The following is a 7867-nucleotide window of genomic DNA, read 5'->3' as shown; positions in this document are numbered from 1 at the left end:
ATGAAGAGAGAAGAGACTGCTGCTCCGCGAGCAAGTGGATGAGGTGAGTTTTTTTCTTTTATCCCGTAAATGGCCTGTGTGCCCGTTTTTAACGGCCATTAGACAGGTGTACTCTTGTCAATCGGCCGTTTAAAATGGTTCCATTGATTTCAATGGGGTTCGTCCAGCCGTGAAAGTGGCAAAAAATAGGACATGTCCTATTTTTGGACGGACACTATTCATTGGCCGTTAAAAGAACAGCCATGTGAATAGCCCCATAGACTTTCACTGGTGCTAAAAATGGCCGTGTGACGTCCGTTACTTAGACGGCCGTCACACGGCCATTTTTCAGTGTCGTGTGCATGTAGCCTAAAAGTTTTTTAGACCTGGCGTGAGCGGGGAAGAGTTGCAGATTGAAGGGCAAATAACCTAGTGCCCCCCAATAATAGCAATTCCCCAATTAGTAAACCCCAGTAATAATAATGCCCCCTTCTCTTCTCACAGCGGGAACACTCACTGCTGACTGGAAGCTCAGGACAGGACCTTCCTGTAGCATGGTGGAAGCATACCCACATTATTTCTGATGAGGGGTGAAGCATGCACCTACCGAAAGCCCACCACGGGCAGCACCATCTCCCATAGTACATTGTGTCTTCCAATCCACACCCTCAAGGACACCCAATGGGTCCTCAGGGCCAAAAGGAATTGTTCCACAGAATCTAGGTTTGTGGAAGAGGAACAACTCATGAGGAGGAGGTTAGAAGTCGGAGGCCGCCCCCAATGGACCCTTATAGGAGCAGCCACATTGTGAGGAGCAGAGGAGAAGTCAGGGGCTCAGGAAAATAATAAGACCAATAGTGACACCCAGTGGCCAGTCTATGTCACTACATTCAGTAGAGAATATCAACAAATTAAAGGTTTTGCCAAAAACCAGAGCACCCCTTTAAGGTCATTATTAGTAAATCTCTGCCTTTCAGGATGATGCTTGGTGTTTTATGTCAGGGATGTAGATTTTCCACTAGGCGCCCTCCAGCTTTGAGAATACAAGAAAATAACACATCGGGGGAGATTTATCAAAACTGGAGAAAAGTAAAACTGGCTTAGTGCTCGTAGCAACCAGTCAGATTACACCTTTCATCTTGCAGAGCTCCTTTAGAAAATAAAAGGTGGAATCTGATTGGTTTTATGGGAACTATGGCAGTTTTATTTTTCACTAGTTTTGATAAATCTCCCACAATGTGTTGATTATGCCGCTATTTAGTGGTATCACGGGATGAACGCACCTCGTGCGGTATAGTATTCCCTCTGCTCTGAGTATACGGTAATTAACACTTACACCCTGAAAAACACGTAAGCGGAGGTGACCACTGTTTTATTTCAATGTGGAAGCTGCGCGCTCCTGTTTTTAATAGAAGCAAAGAAAAGTGGGAGTTTTATGGCTTCTCGGAGGCGCCGGTCATCCCCGTTCTCCAGAGGTTCCAGCGGAGAGAGACTGCTGCATCGTAGTGCCTGGAACGCAGCGAGCGGAGACATCTCTGCGGTCTGATTGCAGCTTCTAGGTCCAGCAGGCTGGAAAACAAAGGAGAAACCCATATTTACTGACGAGAAATCCATATTTACTGACGGAGAGATTTCCTCTACTGTCATCCACCTCCAGAGCTGCTCAGCCTCCGGGGGCTGCTGTCCAGGCTCCACGTGGCATCACCTATACCGAGAGGGTCTCCCCTATGACCTCTGTGCACACAGCGTCTGATGGAACCAGGCACACTAGTTTGTCTGTTGGATTCCATATTAATCGTCCATATAAAGCCGCATGTGTACAGAGGCGACCTCATGGACTTCTATGGCCGCCCTATTACCGCTCTGTGGAGTCACAATACAGCCGTCATCTAAGAAAGGTGTCAGTGTTACTGAGATATCTTACACCCCTCATCTACCTACTGAGATACACATGTTCCTGGAGAACACACATGAAGAACATCAGGGGTCATCAGCGAAGTAATGGAGACCACTTACCTTGTTCTGGGGTCTTCCTATATACTGTGATCGTCTCCTCAGGTATACAGCACATATATATCCTGCTGCAGGTGAGCGGCCGTCTTACATCTCACCCTACAACCTACGAGGGAAGGAAGACGAGGGGGAGAGAGATACGATATACAGAATAATTACTGCAACGGCAAAGCACAGCCTTGTTGTAGCACTTTCAAGATCTCTGATTGCTGTCATTGACTTGGAAGGGAAGAAAAACTTTCCTCTGTTCTAAGGTTGAATCCTATCCTGACCTAATATAACCTGACTATTAATGTGTGGGCATCACTACTGTAAGAAGGGCACTAAGGGGCATTACTACTGTAACAGGGGCACTAAGAGGCAGTAGTACTGTAAGAGGGACACTAAGGGGCAGCACTACTGTAAGAGGGGCACTAAGGGGCAGCACTACTGTAAGAGGGGCACTAAGAGACAGCACTACTGTAAGAGGGGCACTAAGGGGCATGACTACTGTAAGAAGGGCACTAAGGGGCATTACTACTGTAACAGGGGCACTAAGAGGCAGTAGTACTGTAAGAGGGACACTAAGGGGCAGCACTACTGTAAGAGGGGCACTAAGGGGCAGCACTACTGTAAGAGGGGCACTAAGAGACAGCACTACTGTAAGAGGGGCACTAAGGGGCATCACTACTGTAAGAGGGGCACTAAGGGGCAGCACTACTGTAAGAAGGACACTAAGAGGCAGCACTACTGTAAGAGGGGCACTAAGAGGCAGCACTACTGTAAGAGGGACACTAGGGGACAGCACTCCTGTAAGAAGGATACTAAGAGGCAGAACTACTGTAAGAGGGGCACACAGGGGCAGCACTACTGTAAGAGGGGCACTAAGGGGCAGCACTACTGTAAGAGGGGCACTAAGGGGCAGCACTACTGTAAGAGGGGCACTAAGAGGCAGAACTACTGTAAGATGGGCACTAAGAGGCAGCACTACTGTAAGAGGGACACTAAGAGGCAGAACTACTGTAAGAAGGATACTAAGAGGCAGAACTACTATAAGAGGGGCACTAAGAGGCAGCACTACTGTAAGAGGGACACTAAGAGGCAGCACTACTGTAAGAGGGGCACTAAGAGGCAGCACTACTGTAAGAGGGACACTAGGGGGCAGAACTACTGTAAGAGGGGCACTAAGAGGCAGAACTACTGTAAGAGGGGCAGTAAGAGGCAGAACTACTGTAAGAGGGGCACTAAGAGGCAGCACTACTGTAAGAAGGGCACAATGGGGCAGCACTACTGTAAGAAGGGCACACAGGGGCAGCATTGCTCTAAAAGGGGCACTACACAGACATAACTACAGTAAGGGGCATACAGGGCCCAGGCAACTTGCTATAAAGTAGACCTCTTGACTAGATGAGGGCAGGGGAGTTACCAGAAGTTGTTGGAGAGGGGGGTGGGGCAATCAAAAATTTGCTATGGGGCCCAGTCTTCTCTAGTTATGCCCCTAACAGCAAGCATAGATCTTGAGAATGCAGAGGTATTGAAAAACAAAGTAGCCATGTAGTAGTAATGCAGTACAACGTCCAGTGTCCTCACCTTTGGATGTGTGCAGTCCGGGGGTTGTAGATCGTCCATGAGTCCGGGGCCCTCTTGGCGGCCACGATAGGCGCCTCTCTCCTTACAGGGTCATGTGACGCCCATCTGCCTACCCCGTTTCTTCCCCTCCTCAGCCGACGTCCAGTTCAGCTGAACATCTGGTGAATTTGTCCTTATAATTCAAAAGTCCTGGTTGTAGGTCTACGTCTGGAGAGGAATTGTCCTCTCTTGAGCTGCATGCAGTTTCTTTTTGACTGATCACAGCAGTATTTTGCTACATTGTGCCAGTAGTCCTGTTCTCATCATCAGGCTCACTGTGTGTCATGAGCACGGCCATCTTACATATCACCCTACAACATACGAGGGAAGGAAGGTGGGGGTTAGAAAAGTATAATTACTGACTCCAACAACAAAGCACAGTCTTGTTTCAGCACTTTCAAGCTCAAGACTACCCATCCCATTCCTCCTCCTCTTAGTAGCAGTGAGCTGGTCTGACTTCCTGCCAGGAGGGGGCAGAGCTAGCTAGGCTAGTGAGTAGTGAGGAAGCACGACCATCAGCTCCCGCTCCACGGATCTTGGAATCTGCTCAACTGTGAGGAACATTACTCTAGGCAGACAGGTCTGAGACTGTGGATGTACTTTAGAGCTACAGTAACAAGACTACAGTCAGCGGCGTGACCAGCAATTATAGCCTTACAGATCCTGCTGCAGGTGAGGGAGAACATAATAAGACACCCATCACCATAGCACAGCTCAGGCAAACCCAAAAGCCTGTATTTATGAAGTGGATGCCTACAGCCACAGGTGCCAGTGTGTAGCCGTAGCAAAGAGAAATCAAGAGAGAGATAGAAGGACTACCCTAGAGTGCTATTGTCTGCCACCATACCGCATCATCTGGGGATAGAGACGTTGCACCTTTTACAGATGACAGCTGCATGTCCTTTGCACTCAGTATAGTAAACGTTTGATGTTCTCTATCTGCCTCATTCCTTCACATCACCTTTTCACTGCACCAAACCCCAGAGGGCAACGGCCTGAGGGATTATACAGTGACACAACTCATCAGGACCACTACCACTCCCATCCTCTGCCTCCTGAGGGGCTCGCTGCACAAGCAGACATAGTGAAAACCAAAGTAGTTTAGAAAGTCACATATGTTTACATGAGGTAGTGAAATGTCTAGTGTACTTACCTTATGGAGCATGTAGCCCGGTGCTTGTAGATCGGCCATGAGTCCAGGGAGTCTTGGTCGGTCACGATAGGCGCCTGTCACCTTACAGGGTCATGTGACGCCCATCTGCATGTCTTGTATCTTCCCCTCCTCATTCAGCTTCCATTTCATCTGAACTTCTGGGGAATTTTGTCCTTATAAATCAATATTTAAGTCCTGGTTGTAGGTCTATGTCTGGAGAGGGTTGTCCTCTCTTGAGTCGGAGTCCTCACCGTCTGGAATGATCACAGCTGCACTGTGTCAGTAGTGCTGCATTCTTCTCCATTGTGGCAGTAGTCCCTGTTTCCATCATCAGGCTCGCTGTCTGTCCTGAGCGCTGACATCAGGGGTGCACATTGCAGACAATATCACAGGTGAGGAATACCTTGTCGCCTTGTTGCCTTCATTCTTGGGATGGGAACGCAGAAATCTCACCCTTTTCAAAGCATGACAGAAGATGCTCTCTCATTTTATCGTGCTGGTATCGCTTCATAACATTTCCATTTCCGGACAGAAATTCGTAGGCGTTCGCCACTGCAAAAACTCCGCAGTCATATCTATTGCTTTGCTGGTCAACATCAAGCAATTTCACATTATCCAATGGTCTTTTTACCACCTGGCCATAGAGGTTAGACATTTGATGACAGATGGTGGCAGATATCCTCTTAGGCTTCATACTGTCGGCTAGCATGATGTGGCCCCCCTTGTAGCACGATGTCACCCAGTGCTCTCTTTCTGCCTCATAATGGATCTGGACCGCTTCTCCTTGAACACAGAGATCTGGAAAGAGGAGCACGGCAGAGGGCTGCAGGCCGTCAAAGCTACTAAACTGCCCTTTAAGAAGTTCCTGTGCCTTTCTGATTATCTCATCATCAAGGATTCCGTCCCGGCCTTTACTCCTCAGGATGGCTTTTTCCTCTTCAGTCAGGATGTTTTTGGAGGTCTCCGTTTTGCAGTGGGGTGTTTTCACATGGTGGTTTTGGAATGGTGGTTCTGTAACTGCATTGCACGGTGGATCTCTATATGCAAAACACAGTATCCTGATGACTTGAAGGCACAATGCCATGATGTTCTCGTAGGGGGGTTGGATCTCTTCAAGGTATGAAGGTATGATGTTATCTGATGGTTGATGGATGTCTTTTTCCTCTGCCGTCAGGATGTTTTTTGAGGTCTCAGTATTGCAGTGGGATGTTTCGACATGGTGGTTTTGGAATGGTGGTTCTGTAACTGCATTGCACGATGGTTCTGTATCTTCCTTGTATGATGGTTCTTTATCTGGATGGTATGATGGATCTGTATCTGGATAGCACGGTGGTTCTTTATCTACAAAGCACGGTGGTTCTCTATATGCAAAACACAGTATCTTGATGACTTGAAGGCACAATTTTATCATGTTCTCGTCGGGGGGTTGGATCTCTTCATGGTATGAAGTTATGATGTTTTCTGATGGTTGATGGATGTCTGCAGTGCACACAGTTTGGATGTCACTGTGGCTCATCTCCACTCTTCTTAATTCCCCGCTCTTTGCAGATCTCTCCTGTTGCACTTCAGCCTCATGTGCCATGTTAGTCTGTGATCGGCGATCCGGTGATGTGGTCTGATCGAGAGGTTTGACCTCTTCATCGATTCCAGGCTTCATTACGTCACTCAAGTCTAGATGTTCCCTGCTGGGGATTTCCAGCGTGTCTTGGACATGGTCTCTTTTGGAGAGACTGTCCTTCTTACGAAAAACTTTGGAGCATTTTTTACAAAGTCTTCCAAAAATACGTCGGGTAAAATTGTTCATCCCAAAGGGGAAGCAACAGGAGACAGGCCGTGCGGCGGCCATGTGTCGTCTCCTGCCTCCCTCTGTTTGAGGGTAAAACTCTCAGAGGTCGAGGACTTACATTTGGATTGGTGAAAGAGCAACAACAAAAATCAAACGTCGTCTTCAAGTAGCTGAAGCCAAATGACTGCTAGGTGCTCAGTGTTCTGAAGATAGAATGGCGGCAGATTGTGACATCATAATGCAGGCTCTAGGTAACCAGGGCCCCACACAGGGGGAGGGGTGTCGTCCAGGCGCTAGGAAACACCTTGTGATGTAAGACTAGTGACATCATAATGCAGATACCCAGGCTGCAGCCTCTAGGTAACCAGAGACCCACACAGGGGGAGGGGTGACGTCCAGGAGCTAGGAAACCCCTTGTGATGTAAGACTAGTGACATTATAATGCAATCTCCAGGCTGCAGAATTTATATTATCAGTGGTCAATTTAGTGGGAGTCCCAGAAATTAGGAAAAATATTGATAAGTTCAAGAAATAAACAGCTACAGGCTGTAATTCCTTCTGCAACCACTTGGGGAGCTCACTGCACACTGTGAATTTATTATTGAGTTAAATGACAGTTGTATAAATCCCTGTGCAGTGAGCTCCCTCTAGTGGCAGCTGCGGGAATACAGAATCTATCTAGTTGCCCCATAAAAGAAACTCGGGGGTTAAAGGGGTATTCCCATCTTAATGATCACTGTTAAATCTGTTAATGATTTAACAGTGATAATTTTTCTAAATATATTTCATTAACTAATTCCCACCCCTTAGAAGAAAATGAACATATACTTAAATTAACCAACTGTTACCTGACTGTTGTCTTCTGTCTCCCCTGGTTACGGCCACCGCTCTTCTCAGGAATCGCGGTGGCCACACTTGCGCAGACGACTTCTTCTCTTCTCTCGGCCAGCCGCGCGCAGTCCCGAAAGCGCACGCCGAGGCCGCGCATGCGCTATGGTTAGACCACCACTAACCCCTGCACCAACCTAAATATTATAATAATGTACAATATAATAATATAATAAGTGTTAACCCCTAAAAGACTATAGAGGTCCAGAGCCACCAGGTATAATGTACATGAATCATCCTGGACCACCTGGTATTAGCTATTGACCACCAAACCCATGACTACAGGGTCAGATTAGGCTACTTTCACACTTGCGTTTCTATTTTCCGGTATTGATATCCATCATAGGGTCTCAATACCGGAAAAAAAAACACTTCAGTTTTGTCCCCATTCATTGTCAATGGGGACAAAACGTAACTGAACAGAACGGGGCGCTCCAAAA

At 47.4% G+C, this 7867-nt stretch overlaps 1 long non-coding RNA gene across 1 annotated transcript; it reads right to left on the bottom strand.

The window, feature by feature from the left end:
* Positions 1-1374: 1374 nt before the first annotated feature.
* Positions 1375-3743, bottom strand: LOC121009581. Its single transcript, XR_005780778.1, has 3 exons — positions 3562-3743; positions 1996-2098; positions 1375-1548 (listed from the first exon to the last, which is right to left on the bottom strand). It is a non-coding gene; the product is annotated as an uncharacterized LOC121009581 (long non-coding RNA).
* Positions 3744-7867: the final 4124 nt, after the last annotated feature.

The sequence above is a fragment of the Bufo bufo genome, chromosome 8 (assembly GCF_905171765.1).
Source record: "Bufo bufo chromosome 8, aBufBuf1.1, whole genome shotgun sequence".
In the NCBI taxonomy this organism is placed as follows: domain Eukaryota; kingdom Metazoa; phylum Chordata; class Amphibia; order Anura; family Bufonidae; genus Bufo; species Bufo bufo.
The sequence above is the reverse complement of the archived record's forward strand: the minus strand, read 5'-3'. Positions and strand labels throughout refer to the sequence as shown.